This window comes from Euleptes europaea, chromosome 1 (genome assembly GCF_029931775.1).
Source record: "Euleptes europaea isolate rEulEur1 chromosome 1, rEulEur1.hap1, whole genome shotgun sequence".
NCBI lineage: Eukaryota > Metazoa > Chordata > Lepidosauria > Squamata > Sphaerodactylidae > Euleptes > Euleptes europaea.
In genome coordinates, this window is record NC_079312.1 from 134,211,033 (window position 1) to 134,227,319 (window position 16,287).

A 16,287-nucleotide genomic window follows, 5' to 3' on the forward strand; every position below is an offset into this window, starting at 1 on the left:
CACCTATGCATTTAATTTTATTAATTAATTTTCTGAATCACTTATCACAAGGTAGGGAAACCCAACTGCAGGTGGTAGAAAAGGCTATGAAGATGATTATATAGGTGTGCGTGTTAATTAATACAACTTTGCCGGGTTTTTCTAACTGTCTTGCTAATTACCCCAGAAAGTTAACATATATAATTAATATAATTAAAATAGAATTAATTGATATAATTAAAATAGAATTGTTGACATCCTCTAAATAATCTTCCTTCAACTAAGTCATCTATAAGTGTGATAGAATTATAAATGTGGGAATATATGGGAAAAGCAAACCATTGATATTGAACATGTGAAAATAATGGAGCAGACACATAATGGAAGGACCTGAGCAGCATAAATGTGCTTCTATGTGAAGCCCTGAGTAAAAAACAACAATGGGTTTGTCCCAAATTGCTCTTATAGAGCGCTATTGCCATTTGGTACATTCCTAGCAGAGCACAAACTGGAAAAGATACTCTGACAATCTATATCCATGTTTAAAAGCACAGTCTTAAGCATGTCTACTCACAAGTAAGCCCCACTATGTTCAGTGGCGCTTATATAGGATTGCAGTCTAATAATCTCTTTTGGGGGGGGGCGGGAAATTGAAGTAGGAATCAAAGAAAGCAAACTCCTGGCACAAATGACATTCACATTAAAGTGGCTTTTTTTAATTAAAAAGTAGCAAGTAAAATAAAACAGATGACACCAACAAGAAAACATTCATGGAAGAAAAAGAACTCCTTTGTGCTATAAAAGGCCCCCACACTGATTTGTAAGCAGTTGGACAAAGGAGCACAGTTATCAAGGTCTTTGAGATTGCTTTGAAGACGGTGGAGTCTGGGTTGAGTGAAACAGAAAGGATCTTGTATTCAGGGGGAAGTTTTCAAGTTGCCTCAAGACAGTACAAGGGGAGAGCTAAAGCTGGTATCATCTCACCACAGCAGCCACATAGGTGACTGAAGTACGAATCTGGGGGTCCTTTGCAGTCTGCTAACATCATTCCTTTGACTGAGGTAGTTTAGCAAATTACTTGTACAGTTAAAAAAAGTACCACAAGTTCTTCAAAGCTATTGAAGGTTCTCAGAATGCCACAAAAACCACGGTGTGTACCACAACACACTTGCTGCCCAAAGGAATTTCCAGAGTTTGTGGGGCCTCAGAATATAGTTGGTTTATTTGGGTCTGTAGGATGGCAGCAGTTCTGCCACTGAGACACAGCCATGTCTCTGTGGCAAACACCACCCATCTTCAGTCTTTCAAAGAGACATACTCTGGAAGTTCCAAGCAAGAGTGGATAGGATAGCAAGGATGAAGAAAAGAAACGTTTCTAAGCAAATAGACACTAACTGGTCTTGGACAGATCTAGAGAAACAGATTAATAGAGAAGGATTCTGTCTAGAACTGGAAAGATTTTGGGGCACTAAGATGGAGGGGGCCTGACCTGGACGGCCCAGGCTAGCCTGGTCTCATCAGAGCTCAGAAGCTAAGCAGGATCAGCCCTGGTTAGTACTTGGATGGGAGACCACCAAGGAATTCCAGGGTTGTGACATGGAGGCAGACAATGGCAGACCACTTCTGAACATAATTTGCCATGAAAACCCTACAGGGTTGTCATAAGTCGACTTGACAGCACTTTACACACACACACAGCATGGAGGGAATGTGGATATAAGGACTTGTGCAGATTAGGAGTAACTGAATGTCCACCCTTGTTCTTATAGCATGCTGTGCTTGAATCTGCCCCAGGGCGACCATATCTGTCAACTCATTCTGATGATAAGCACAAAAGCTGAGTAGACCCTGGTATATACATGCTGCTTAGCCCTCTGTGCATTTGTTGAGAGCATCTTTCTCAATTAATTGTGCGTGATTCTGGGCTCTTGATGGGCCTTCTCCAAGTTTTCTATGATGCCTAAGCTTTCTATGTAGCTGAGAAAACATGCATGTCTCTCAGTTTTAAGCAGTGATAAGGGGGGGGGGCTGCATCTTTTGCCAGAGCTTCTACAACATTATAACAGTAATTCAAATTTAGTGGAAACATTTAGGCATGTTCCAGGTACTCCATAATGTTTTAATATGACTATGTGTCTGTCCATTCCTGTTCATATTTTAACTTATTTTGAACCTCATAGATAACACTGGTGGCAGAGCAGAGATCTTTTCCCCCATTGGTTCGGCGTTCACTCCATCCATGGCCTATCAAGATGGTGCATTGGGCATCACTAAAGGACCAGGACAGTTATGTCTTTGAATTCATCCAATTTCTGCTGAATGTATGTCCTTATGCTCTGTTCTGAGAAACACAACAATTTTGTGTTATGTTTAATGTGCTGTTTAGTGTGTTTAGGTGGTGGAGAGGGAGCACAACATCAACATATTAATTTAATGGCTCACTTTGTCTCAGCAAGAGCAACATATGGGGCTGTGCACACTGCTGGTTTTGTGGAGGACCAGATGTGTCCTGTTGGGGGGCACCATTTGGATTTTTTTTGCCTTGGGCAACATTTCTTGGATTAGGCCTGACTCTACCCCAGTGTTTCCAAAATATGCTACCTTCTGTAAAGGGTTGGTGAGTTGCAAAATAAATGACAAGAAAGGACATCTCCCCATCCCATAGTGCATGGATACTGTCAGACAGAGAAATCTTGCTCTTGATTTTGAATGAAGAGGCAGGGCGTGTCTGGGTTTTTTTGGTTTTTTTTGGGGGGGGACTATTACTAAATCACCAAGTCAAATTGAGTCAAGAAGACTTAAGCAGGAAAGAGATAGTAGCCCAAGGTTTGTCAATATCAGAGAGGACAATCTTTTTGGCTGGGAGTGAAGAAGAAACAGCAGTAGTAGATGAGGTGCAGTGAAACGGCTTGCCGGGTATCACCATTTGTACCCTCCTCTGGCTAAGAGCTGAACAAAGACTCTGCCTCTGCACTATCACTGAGCTGAGCCAATAAAAAGCAAACTGATATTACAATTTTGATTTCCCTGGGGACCTGAAGGGGCTTAATGTAAGAATTATTATCCATTGTGAATAGCAGCTGATATAGAGCGCACGGAGGAAACGGTTTTTTTTAAAATAATAATAATAAAACAAACACTGCTTTCCCTAAGAAATGCTAACATCTTTATTGAAATGCATACTCTAAGAGTTCGTTAAACTTCTCCTGACATTTTGAACTGATCAAACATCCCCTCCCTCCCCCTGTAACATGGCTTAAGTAATGAATGTTTGCAAGAAAACTAGAGAAGATCTAAGTGCAAAAATCATCTCTGATCAGAGCACGTTTGCTGAGGGAGTGTGTGTGTGTAGATTACATTCAGCCCCCTGTATCAGAGTGTTTCTGCTGGCACATCCCACATTTATTGCCCTGAACTTTAAATAGATGCCTGCATCTCGGAAACCTCAATATTTCCTCTTGAGAGGCAGCCAAGCATAAAAGTGGTCAGTCAGTGAGCTGCCTTTCTTCCTTTTTAAACACACAATTTCCCCCAGTTCTTTGTTAAAAAAAAAAAAAAGATGTGCCTCAGGTGAAAACAAAAGAGGCCACCAGTAAAGCATATAATGATGAGAGCTTCATCTTAGAATCCAGCTCTGACTGTTATCGTCATTCAATTGCGAAGGAGTTCCGATTGCTAAAAAGCCACATCTGACATTATGGATTTTAGCAGGATATTCATCCGCCTTCACTTCCCAGACTGATTGCACATGATTTGACAGTAATGATTCTAATGGGCCTTATAATGTTGCCTTTGTCTTCCTTCTACCTGGGAGGTTCAGTTATATATCTTCCCCGCTTATAGTGTTTTCTTTAAGGTCCTATACTAGGGCTTGTGTAACAAGCTTGCCTCATAAATGAGAGGCACAGGCCTTCTGTTGTCGAATACTTTCCCTTTTTGGAACCAGGCAATGAAAATGCCGTATTACAAACATGTAGGCCTGAAAGCACGAGTCAAACAGAAGGTGTGATAAATATTTTTAAAAAACTTAATTCATTAAGTGCAGATGTTTGTGTCAGGGTGGTTGAATGGTTATGGTGTTGTTGTAAACCGTACACAACCTTGAGGTGTTCTGAGAATCCTCCAAATATTTCTGGTTTTGAGATCCCAGAGTAGCTGTGTGAATAGTGAATGAATCGATAATAGAAAAAACCTTGAATCTGTTGACAGCCCTTCCTATTTGTACTAGGCAAAAAAAAAAGGTTTTCACAAGGTTTCTTCTGAAAGGTTTCTAAAGAGCTTTAATGATCCTTGCTGATGGGTAAGACCAATGGTAATGGTATTCTAATCACATCCTGATTATGGATATTGCTTTATTGTTCATGAGAAGGCTCGACAACAGCCAGCATGCATTCGTTGGCATTCTGTTATTTCACACATATCTACAGTGTGCAAACAGAAGCATTTATACAGCACTTTTAATAATCCACAGAGCATTATACATTCTCAGTCCTGTATACCCTCACAACAATCCTGTGAGACAGGGCCCCCAAAAACTCCCATTTTACAGATAGGGGACTGATTCTATCCCATAAAGCCATGTGGTGATAAACAGAGATATGAACCAAATTTCTAAGATTAAAGTCTATCTGTTATAGCACATTTTCTCAGTACATTACGTAGTTATCTTTCTGAGTAGTATATGAATTGGGAACATGGTTATTCACAGGAAGAGACTATAAATTCCTGTTCAGAGTTCAGGTTGTTTCTGGAAATAGATTGTGTTTTACTTTTGCCCAAAACTCCTCAACAAAACTGAACCCAAACATGCCATGATGGCTGACTGGTTTTGCAGCCTAGTTTATACCTCTGATAACTTTGATCTAATTCCCTCACCAGTCAAACAGGCCCTAAGGAAAAATGGTTTTTACATGCCTTATTCCTAGGGTTGTGCATATCAATAAACCTGAACTGAAAATAAACCTGAAATTAGCCATTTTGGTAAATTTCGGGCTTCAGGTTTACCTAACGTAAAAACCTAGGGATAAAGCCGAAGCCAAATAGGTGATTCCTGAAAAATCGAGTTTTCGGGTTCAGCTATCTGCCTTTGCTCAGAGACATGACTCTGTACTTTCTCCCCTTTTTCTTTCTTTTTTTTACTGGTTTTGTTAGGGCCCCATAGTTGGGGCCCTTTTGAAATAGGGTTATTTAAAAGACAGGGCTTACCCAGACCCGTCCGGAGGGATATATCCTCCAGCTAAAAGAGCCGGCTTCAACAGCCACCCACTAGGCTTCCAAAGGAGATTTCTTCATCCACTTGGATGAGCAATCTCCTTCAGACATCCTCCATGGTCATGACTTCATTCAGCTCCGATATCACGCCCCCCCCCCCCCATGAAAACCTGCTTTCCAAAAGAAGGTTGCCCTGAGTAGAGGCTTTGTTTCCCTTCACTGTGACCATCTCTTGGAATCAGATTTTTCATGACCATAATAAAAGGACTACTCACAGAATGTCATTTCCCACCAAAAGAAAAGTTTTCTGTGCCCTATTTCTCTTGCATTTAAGCCTTTTCCCTGTTTGGAAGCTCATTTGCATGAACATCATGCAAAGTGACCCAGAAATGAAGGCAGACCCCAGACTCTGAGGCGCCAGCCTGGAATCGGTTCTTTCCACCAGTCCCTCAGCAATGCTGAACTTTTGAATGTGAAAACTGATGGACAATGCCTGGGGGATGGGGGTGACCCCTTTGCTGCCCCATAAAATTGGACCCCCTGTCCCAAAGTTCACCAAATTTTGGTGACCATCGAAGGATAGTCCCTTGCAGCCATGCTGCAAATTTGGGGACCCTACCTCCAAAAATGCCCCCCCCCCGAGCTTTGAAAAAATCCCCATTGACTATAATGGGCCCACATTTTTCGGGAAACGCGGAAATAAAAAAAATACTGATATTTACTGGTATGGGTATTATTATTTCAGGTTTCCTGAAAAAATTGGGCCCAATAAACCCAAACCTGAAATTTACCCCCCTCCCAAAAAGTTTTTTGCACAACCCTACTTATTCCCATTGCCTTTGAAAGTTCAGTAATACAACTCACACTCCACTTGAATTGTCATATTTATACTTTAAAGACCTGACCTGGATAGCCTAGGCTAGCCAGATCTCGTCAGATCTTGGAAGCTAAGCAGGGCCAGGCCTGGCTAGGATTTGGATGGGAAAACACCAAGGAAGTCCAGGGTTGCAATGCAGAGGCAGGAAATGGCAACCCACCTGTGAATGACTCTTGCCTTGCAAACCTTACAGTTGAAGAAAATGTGCTGATTGAGTTGATTGTGTGAGTGGGCAGATGATTAATTGATGTGTGTGTGTGTGTGTGTAAAGTGCTGTCAAGTTGCAGCCTTATGGCAACCCCGTAGGGTTTTCAAGGCACAGGACTACCAGAGGTGGTTTGCCATTACCTTCCTCTGTCTGCACAACAACCCCGGTATTCCTTGGTGGTCTCCCATCCGATTACTAACCAGGGCTGATCCTGCTTAGCTTCTGAGATCTGATGAGATCAGGCTAGCCTGGGCCACCCAGGCAGGGCCAACTATTTTTACCTAACATCAAACACAAAGCATCCTAAAATCGAACACATGAGGCTACAGTTCGGTTTGACAGTGAGATCATGTTACTGCCTCCTCCTACTAACACAACATGATATCCTTCACATTTTTATTAGGATAGCAGTTAGGAAACAGCCTCTGTGAATAGATGCATCTAGTCCAAAACAGGTAAATGTTTCAACTTGTTGTTGGGTTGGATGGTAGAAAGCTGCTACCACCAGAAACATTTTGGAGGTCAAAGATCAGGCTTTGGGAGAATCTGATATGGCCTATCTAGTCCATTTCAGCATAGATTTTTTAGGCTTTCAGCTGTATGACTGAGCACGAAACTCATCCTAAAATATGACTAAAGTAGTAAGGCAATTTCTTTCGATTAGAACAGTGTCTTGAATCTTCCGTGGCAGAACACACACAGTTTAATTAAAAAGTCTACTTAAGGAGAAGCATGCAAATAATGAAAATATGGGAAACAGTTATGTTAGTACTAGTCTAGCAGATGTAGAACATGAGTCATTCCAAGCCAAAGCAACCACATTTGACATGTGACAGCAGCAATGGATTTGGTTGAGATTTTGCAGAGTCATTATACATGCTGAAATATATCTACATACTTTTAAAAAATCCTATCACTGTCCATACCCTTCCAAAAATTTGTTCAAGATCACACTTCCCATAAATTGTGTGCTCATTCTTGTTGTCATAGCATGAGATGTACACTACCTGCAATAGTCCAGTAATTATAGCCATTTTTCTTGAAACTGCTAAACATGCCCTAAATGACCAGAGAGGTGGGGTTTAGACATTATAGTACCTTGAACACATGCTGTTTTGAGGGGCCAAAAGGGGAGTTTTTGCATTTTTCAGAAATTCAGCTGCCCAAAATATCAGGTGCACATGACCACCAGAATTTTTTAAATAAAAGTTGGCTGTGGATACATTTCAACATGTATAACTACTCTGCACAATTTCAACATAACCTATGACTGTGAAGCAAGCTCCATTTGTTGATTTGGCATTGAATGCCCTACTCTGGATGAAGGATAGGAATGCCAGCTAGGGCTTTGAGAACTTATAGTTACCAAAGTCCAAGGTAACTTTGAGGGTCGGCTCATTGCTCCTCTTTAATCCTTAACTACCCAGGCCTGGCATAGCTGCAATAAACATGACCCAGCTACAATCCAGGCCAGGCCAACTTAATACAAAGGATTAATTGTGACAGTACCTCCTGTAGAAAGGAGAACCTAATAGTACCTGTGATTGGGATCAATCAGCCTGATTTCATAGCCACTTCATGATAGGGAAAAGGCAGGCCCCACCTACCAGATGTGACAGCAGCATAATTAACATAATACAGAATAAGCAGAAAGATAAAGAGATTTGGACTCATCATCAACAACAATATATCTGATTCTCAACATGGCCAAACCTATTGATACTTAAATCCGGAGGCTGAGGACATGAACGGAAAGGCAGATCTTTCTACAAACCTGAAAAATGGGCCAAGTTTGCAGAAAAATCTAAACTCTAACAAGAATATTGAGGTGTTAATGCCCCCAAATAACAGAAGTACCATCTGTAACTTTAAGAAACGAATGCCCTCCATAGCCATTGCTAGGAAACAACACTGTATCGCCAGCCTTCAGGTCTTGGTTTCTGTCAGTAAAAGGGATGGGCCCTTTCTGGAGATGTTTTGGCCTTTGAGAGAGGACTGATCAGGGCCAGGCATGGCAGCAACCACTGGGTGAATTACTAGCATGCAACTTGCTTGACTCACCTAGGCCTAGATGCTTACTACGGTTAAACAGCAGCCACCCCACAAAAGCCAGGATCTGGGGATACCAGGTTCAAAACACCACTCTGGTATGGAAGTTTACTTGTTCACCTTGGGCCAGTTACACATTTTCAGCCTAACTTACCTTACAGGGTTGTTGTGAGGATAAAATGGAGGAGAGGAGAATGAGGTAAGCTGCTTTGAGTCCCTATTGAGTAAGGTGGGGTATAAATGAAATAATAAATATAGTTGAAGATGGGGGGCAGGTAAAATGTTGGTTTGTTTGGTGGGCTGGAAGGATAGAAGGAAGCAAGGAAAGGTAAGGATGTGGGGTTGCCAGAAGGAGGGAAAGAGGAAATAGTGTGGAGAAAGGAATACAGGAGAAAATGAGGTGCCCCCCTACAGATGTTTGCACAACTGGGCCAAGCCTGATGCCCAGCACTGATCAACTGAGCCATAGTTTTCCTGGGTAAACGCTGCCAGGGGGAGGGAAAGAAGGAAGGAAGGAAGGAAAGCTGAAGATGCAGGTCAGATAAAGGTAGCTTGGTTGATGAGTAGGAAGGAGGAAAATGGGAGAGGCTATGGGAAGAACTCCCTCTCAATTAAAGTTTCTGAGTATTGTCGAAGGCTTTCACGGTCAGAGTTCATTGGTTCTTGTAGGTTATCCGGGCTGTGTAACCGTGGTCTTGGAATTTTCTTTCCTGACGTTTCGCCAGCAACTGTGGCAGGCATCTTCCGAGTAGTAACACTGAAGGACAGTTTCTGAGGTTGGCTGTGCTTCTAGATCCAGCCTTGTGTTTGAATGTTATGGCTTGTATCGTTCCAAGCACCTTCTACATACTTTGGCTGGAATGCCAGCTTGCACTTTCCTGGAAAGATATGACCTGGCAACAATTTTCCATCTGCTGTTAAATTAATCAAGGCTTGATTAATTTAACAAGCTCTATGTAGAGTTGCCTTTGACAACTTCTCAGAAACTGCATCTAGTACAAATTACTGCAGCCAGAATTTTAGCAGAGGCATGTGAACATATGAATCTGCCTTATACCAAGACAGACCATTGGTCTATCAAGGTCTGTGTTGAACACATTAACATCTAGGACCTTCTGTATGAAAAGTGAGGCACAGTCCTACCATGCTGTAGTGCTATATTATCATGCTATATCGTTCTTTACAGGTTGAGTATCCCTTATCCAAAATGCTTGGGACCAGAAGTGTTTTGGGTTTTGGATTTTTTCGGATTTTGAAATATATGGGGCCCAAGTCTAAATACAAACTTCATTTATGCTTTATAAACACCTTATACACATAGCTTGAAGGTAATTTTATACAATATTTTTAGCAATTTTGTGCATGTGGGGCATCGTAGGGAACCTGCTGTTGGCGCGACTGGCCTGCACACATGCCATTTTATTACACTTTGTGGGTGCTCAAAAAGTTTGGGATTTTGGGTCATTTTGGATATCGGATTTTTGGATAAGGGATACTCAATCTGTATTAAATTATCTACATTACTTTCCAATTTGTTTCTAGGCATAATGAGAAGTTCTGGTGTTGACCTTAAAAAATATCTAAATGGTCTGGGACCAGGTTTCTCATAGTATAATCTCCTCCCATATAAGCCTGCCCATGCAAGGTGGACTCAGCCTTCCATCCTTCCGAGGTCGGTAAAATGAGTACCCAGCTTGCTGGGGGTAAAGGGAAGATGACTGGGGAAGGCACTGGCAAACCACCCCATAAACAAAGTCTGCCTAGGAAACGTCGGGATGTGACGTCATCCCATGGGTCAGGAATGACCCAGTGCTTGCACAGGGGATCTTTACCTTGTATGCACTAAAATATTATACTGGGTACCACTCCCATCAACACAAATTAGGCAGTTGGTGACCAGTGGCAGGGGTGGCACCATGCTCCTGAACACCCTTCCCTAGAAGACTTCCTGGCATTTTTGCTGTTGTCATTCAAATCCAGCCAAAGACACTTCATTGTGTCTTTGGCTGAGTTTGCTTTGTTTCATTTTTGATTTCAGTTACAGTTTTACTGAAAATTTTGGCTGGTTTGCTCTTCAGCTGAGTTTTGTTTGTTCTGGCATGATAGTGAGATTTGTGTGTGTGTATGTGCTGCTGTCTTATTGGTGTCATGATTTATTAACTATTTTTGAAACTGCTGCTGTTCATATTATACTGCCATTAGTGCAATTTAGTGCAATACAGTTTTGGCTGTATATCTTTAATTGTAAGTCATTTTTTGGCAGTGAAAAAACTGGAAAACACAACATAAAAATTTTAAATAAGCAAATCAATAAATAATTGGCAGCCTGTGAGAGAAACACATAAGGTTTAGAGTTAGGATTCCAGACTTGTTACGTTAAGAGCAATCCTAGAATTTTGTTGTGACAGCCAAAGGCTGAGAAGGGGCTTCATGTGACGATTCCCCAGCTGGATTATGATCCATCAGGCCCATTCCCATTTTGTGAGGGACCAACTCCACACACTGCTAACTGAGGCTGGATGTTTTTTGTGCTCACTTGAAATGATAGCAACACAACAACAATCTTGTAACTACAGAAGGTGAAGCCATGATGAAAGCTGGAACTGGATATGAAATGTATATCAGAGAGTACAGAAAGAGGTCACCAAGTATTTGAGGAAAATGTGAAATTATAGCAATGCAGATTTTGATGTTTTAGTATCATAGTTGTAATATAGAAAGAACGTATGCATAGGATTATTTAGTTATTCAAATTACAGAGATAGGAGAGGCATTATAGGCCATATAACCTAACCCTCTGCTCAATGCAGGAGATCCAAATCTAGCTCATACTAAAGAGATGGCTGTCCAGGCTGTGCTTTAAGGCCTCCAGTGAGGGGGAACCCCACCCAAACCCCACCCACTCAAACCCACCCCAGAGAATTAACTCTATTCTCAAACTACTCTTAATTGTGGCTCAGAGTGACTATATATATTTATTTTCTGCCAAATAACTACTAGGTGTGGAAGTCCACAGGATTCAATGAAAATCAGTCAGTGATGCCAGTCACCAAATCTGTAAGTTGTAGGTGAGCCTGAACCGTCTATAGGAATTTCTCACAAATAAGTATATGCATAAGAAAAGCAATAACAATCTCGCAGTTTCTTAATGCTGGTAATGGCATCAACTTTTCAGCTAGGCAAAACCCAAACATCCATAGTTTAAGAAGTCTTGCAAACATGTATCCACAATGCAGTCTTCAAACATCAAAAGAACCCTGCAGTAGAAAAGCTTTTTGCAAACCCAAGAGCACCATTACACAACAGTTTCTTCAAGGAGCCAGAAAATCACCTGATAGATTGTTGCTGTGACTTAGGAAAATTCCTTAGTTGTCACTGAAGCATCAGAGATTGTTCAGGAAACACACCCACACAACTTCCAGATAACCTTTTCAGAACTGTTATTCCTTCAAATTAACATATTGTTTCTGAACACACCAAGCTTTAAAAAATATTTTCTTAAATTTTGATATTTGAATCAAAGGACAAAAATGTAGTTCAACATTTGAAAAGTGAGACTGTTCTTGGTTTACAAAAAATGCTTCTGGTGAAGAATGCCTGGATATATGCTGTGTAATACAAGACACTGCTCATTAAAGGAGGAAAAAAGATGGGTTTATTATAAAAGTATTTTTAAAAAAATTCTTTACCACCAAGTATCTATTTTAAAAACTGTGAGTTTATTAGTTTCCCTAGGAAGTTATGGGGTTACAAATAAAATATGAAAAAAGGAAAATAATTTACAAGAGATGGTAGCTAATCTACAAAACTAAAAATAGAATCAGGTCCAGATATGTTTCTTTACCCCCTTCATTCATTCCTAGATTCAGGTGAGAAGCCCCCCCACCCCATTCTGTTTATACATCCTCCTGCCTTTGTCTGGCCTGTGTTCTATTGAACTACAAATATGTCAGAAATGTAATAATAAACCAGTTCCTGAGAAGTGTTGTGGAGGGGGAGCAAAAGAAGAGCATGTGACAGCTTTTTTAACAGGGCGAAAAAGCATGAAAGTGAAAATCAATTGGATGCCAGAAAGTAAGAGGCACACAAAGAATCCTTGCTCTGGGTTGCCAAGGCAAATCTGTCAATAGAGTATTGAACAAGCCCATCTGATTTGCAATTATTGTCCCTTTCGAAAGGCAACTTGCTCCTCCATCTCACAGATCAAACCCAATGCTTGATGGCTTTGGATATTCACAGTGAAAGGCAGATGCCTTGAAGGGGGAGGGGGCCTAAAGAGTGCCTGCTACAAAGACAGGGAACAGTTGCACAAGGAGCTGACCAGCCACTGATACAAGGATATGGAATCCAAAGCCACCCACCCTCAAAGAAACAGCAAAAATATAATACATTTAAAAATCAGGAATGTCTGGCCCTTTAATAGCACTTCAAATGTGCCATATTAGGTGGTCAGCTCACAGTAGTAGAGAAATGCCCTCCACTCTAACATCCACCTTGATATTTCATTAATTGGGGCTACACTCTACGCATGCTCCCGAGACTGCAACACTGATAATAGACTGGCAACAGGAAAATTGCAAAAGATGAGTCTTTTCTCTCCCAAGCACAGAGCACTCCAGCTGGTGGCTCTGACTGAAGCATGAAAAAAGGTTTAACATCTCACACCTTGATGGGATGGTGTACCAAAAAGGAACAGAGACTGGGACAGCTAAAAGCAATTTCTTCCACTCAAGGCAGGATGACCATAACTACCCCAGAGGGGGATGGACTCTCAGATGGAAGATTATAAATTCTCATTACAAAAGCAGGAAGCTCTCTTCTCTTCAGTTAGATTTCTTGGATGGGCACAAGCCATGAAGGACTAAGCCCTTGACATGCGCAGCCAAGCTGGAATGCAGGAGTATACCTAGCAGCAATTCAGTCCACACCAGGACAGCTTTATACAATTTATTTACAATATTTACACAGTCAGGATACAGTTCTCTCCAACAAACTGCTCCGCCAAACATCTATTTTCTCTCCACCACACTTCTGTACATATATCATGGACTTATATACATTTACATCCATACAATTGACCAATCATATACAATTGCTGTGTCATGGTGAGTCATTCTGGAAATTCCCTTCTCAGGCTGCTCATGGTAGCAGAGGATGGTTTCAATCCATAGATTAGACTGATCTAAAGTGACAGCTAGTGTCATGTGACTAAGCCAGCCAGAACCGGTTTAGGTGATGAGCGCAGCCGCGCTGGAATGCAGGAGTATACCTGGCAGCAATTCAGTCCACACCAGGACAGCTTTATACAATTTTCAGGCTGCTCACGCCACCTAAACCGGTTCTGGCTGGCTTAGTCACATGACACTAGCTGTCACTTTAGATCAGTCTAATCTATGCCCAAACTGCTGACTAGTTACACATTACATATGTTGTCAGCCCTGAACTTCCGCTAGGGTGCTGAACTGAATGCCACGTTTCTTGAGGCTCTCAAGAGAACAAAGATTCGTTCAAATCTGGGGTGTAATCCTGCATCCCTACCCAATCCTAAACAGTGGATTGGGAAACAGGACTTCTCCTGCTGCCCACGAAGTATGGTTTGACCCCCAGTTTTGCCGAGAGAGCCATTGCACGACTCTTGGAATCCTGGACGAGGTCCTGTCTGGCTGAGGGGGAACCATTGCTGTGAATGTTTTCTTTGGAATTTAGGCTCAGCTCTCCCCTATCTATTACCATCTAAGCAACAATATTTAAGCAAGAATACCTGCTCTTCTAAAATCTGAGTAAGTAACAAGAACTCTTTTGTTTTACCTGGAATTGGAATCTTTGAAGGAGTGGAAAAAAATATCTATAGAATCCGAATCCTCCCATCTGAGATTTGGTTGACTCTTTGACATTTAAAAACATTCGATAAGCCGACAGGATCTTAATCAAATTGATCGGTGGATAGACACAACAATCAGGACTATTTGAATGACGGTATAGCCACCAATCAGAAATCCTGACGTGCAAGGAGGAGGGATGAGCAGATTCCCCCCTATTTCCAGGAGGAGGCTTTTCTGAGTAAACAAATTCCTTTGCCACGTCTTACCCGGAAGTATCAGCTATCGTCTGCCATCGTGAGAACATTATGGGATTTGAGACCGGATGTGTGGCATTGTGTAACTGGCAAATACTTCCCCAGTTCCTAGGCAAAAGGAAAGAGGCAACATCATTCTGCAACTCAACATATCCCTGTCTGGATTTTACAAATTAAACTTCAATTAACCACCAGAAGTGGCAACCATGGAAAGTGAGATCAAATATATGAATTGTCTCTTCTCTCTGACAAACACCTATGAACTTGCTATTCAGAAAATGGATGAAATTTTGGGAGATCTTAAGGACATTAAAGTCCGGATTATGACAATGAGATCTGAGATGAGAGAAGGAAGCTCCCCAAATGATAAACCATTAAATGAAGAATTAAATACTGCAAAGGAGATGGAGAGCTACGAAGGATTTCTGAAGGATATATATCTGCAAGAAGAAACCGAATCAACCCGACTGATAACCATGGAGATGAATGTAAGCGACTTGGATTTTTTGTTGTATGTACTACCTGATGAACTTTTCAAAGTTAACTGGGAGAACTTAAAAGGGCAAATAGCTGGAAATACCAGGATTTTTCTCTTCGCCTTGGGGATGGAAGAAAATCTGTTGCAGATTCACTATCTTACATCAATTTTCACAGAGGGAACTACATTAACAACTTCCATGGATGCCCTTCAACGCTTAAAGCTTCTGGGAAAGAGAGGAAGATGTTGGAAATTTAAGATAAAGAGACTGGGTCATAAGGGCTTAGTTTTTGGGGGGATTTAACTAAAAAGGTCTGATTAAACGGTTTGGCTTTGATAAAAACAGAATAATTAATGACATTAATATAATTGACAGTCCCACAGTCATGTGGGAGAAACGGAGAAATTAGGATATTTATTTCTAAAGGAAGTTAAAAATGTTACATATTATCTAATCCATTTTTATATCTATTTTTATATATCTGTTCTTTTTTCCTTTCTGATTTTTATTTTGTCTTTCTTTTCTCTTTATTTCAAAATAGGTAAATGAAATAGTAAATGTTTATAAATGTTTGTAATAATATTAGGATTAGAATCTTAAACAAAGGAGATAACAAATAAATGATAAGATTGAGGGAGGTGTAGGGGAAGTTTTTATATTTTATTTTTTATTATTTATATATGGATGTATTTTCAACAATTATTAATTAGAATCTATATTTTGACATTTACTTATATTGATTGTTGAATACTCTGTCTGATTACTATAGAAAAATAATAAAAAATTTATTTAAAAAAACATACGTTGTCAGCCCTTACCTAGGGATTCCATCTTGTCCACAAGATGAGGGACAATGAGGCAAAGTCCCAACTCTGAGAACAAAGGTAATGAAGGACTTATAAATGCTGCAACTTCCAGATATACTATCATATCCTAATAAAAAAAATTAGGATAAGTATAGAGTTTATAATATTGTCGAAGGCTTTCACGGTCAGAGTTCATTGGTTCTTGTAGGTTATCCGGGCTGTGTAACCGTGGTCTTGGAATTTTCTTTCCTGACGTTTCGCCAGCAACTGTGGCAGGCATCTTCAGAGTAATAACACTGAAGGACAGTGTCTCTAGAGTTTATGTTTAGAGGATTTCGTGCCTTCAGGTTTTCTTTGTATCCTTGCTCAGCCTGATGCTTGAACAGACCATAAGTAATCCTTTTATTTTTGTTTATTAAGCTTTCTTACAACTTGATTCCTCTGAGCCTGATCTTTGTAAACATACCACATTTAATTCATTCTTGCTACCCAAAGAGCAGTGAAGAGCAGTGGGTGACTTCTCCAACCCGTGAGCACGATAGCTCAAAATTGCAAAGGTGTGATCCCCATACTAGTTACTATGAGTGAAATGGGATGTGCAG

At 40.8% G+C, this 16,287-nt stretch overlaps 1 protein-coding gene across 1 annotated transcript in view; it reads left to right on the top strand.

Moving 5' to 3' along the window:
• LOC130490731 (chromobox protein homolog 2-like) overlaps nucleotides 1-15,717 on the top strand; it is a 122,406-nt gene extending 106,689 nt beyond the window's left edge. The window contains exon 6 of the mRNA XM_056864542.1: nucleotides 15,702-15,717. The gene's annotated coding sequence lies outside the window, so the exon portion shown is untranslated. The remainder of the gene's footprint in view (nucleotides 1-15,701) is intronic.
• The last annotated feature ends 570 nt before the right edge of the window (nucleotides 15,718-16,287 follow it).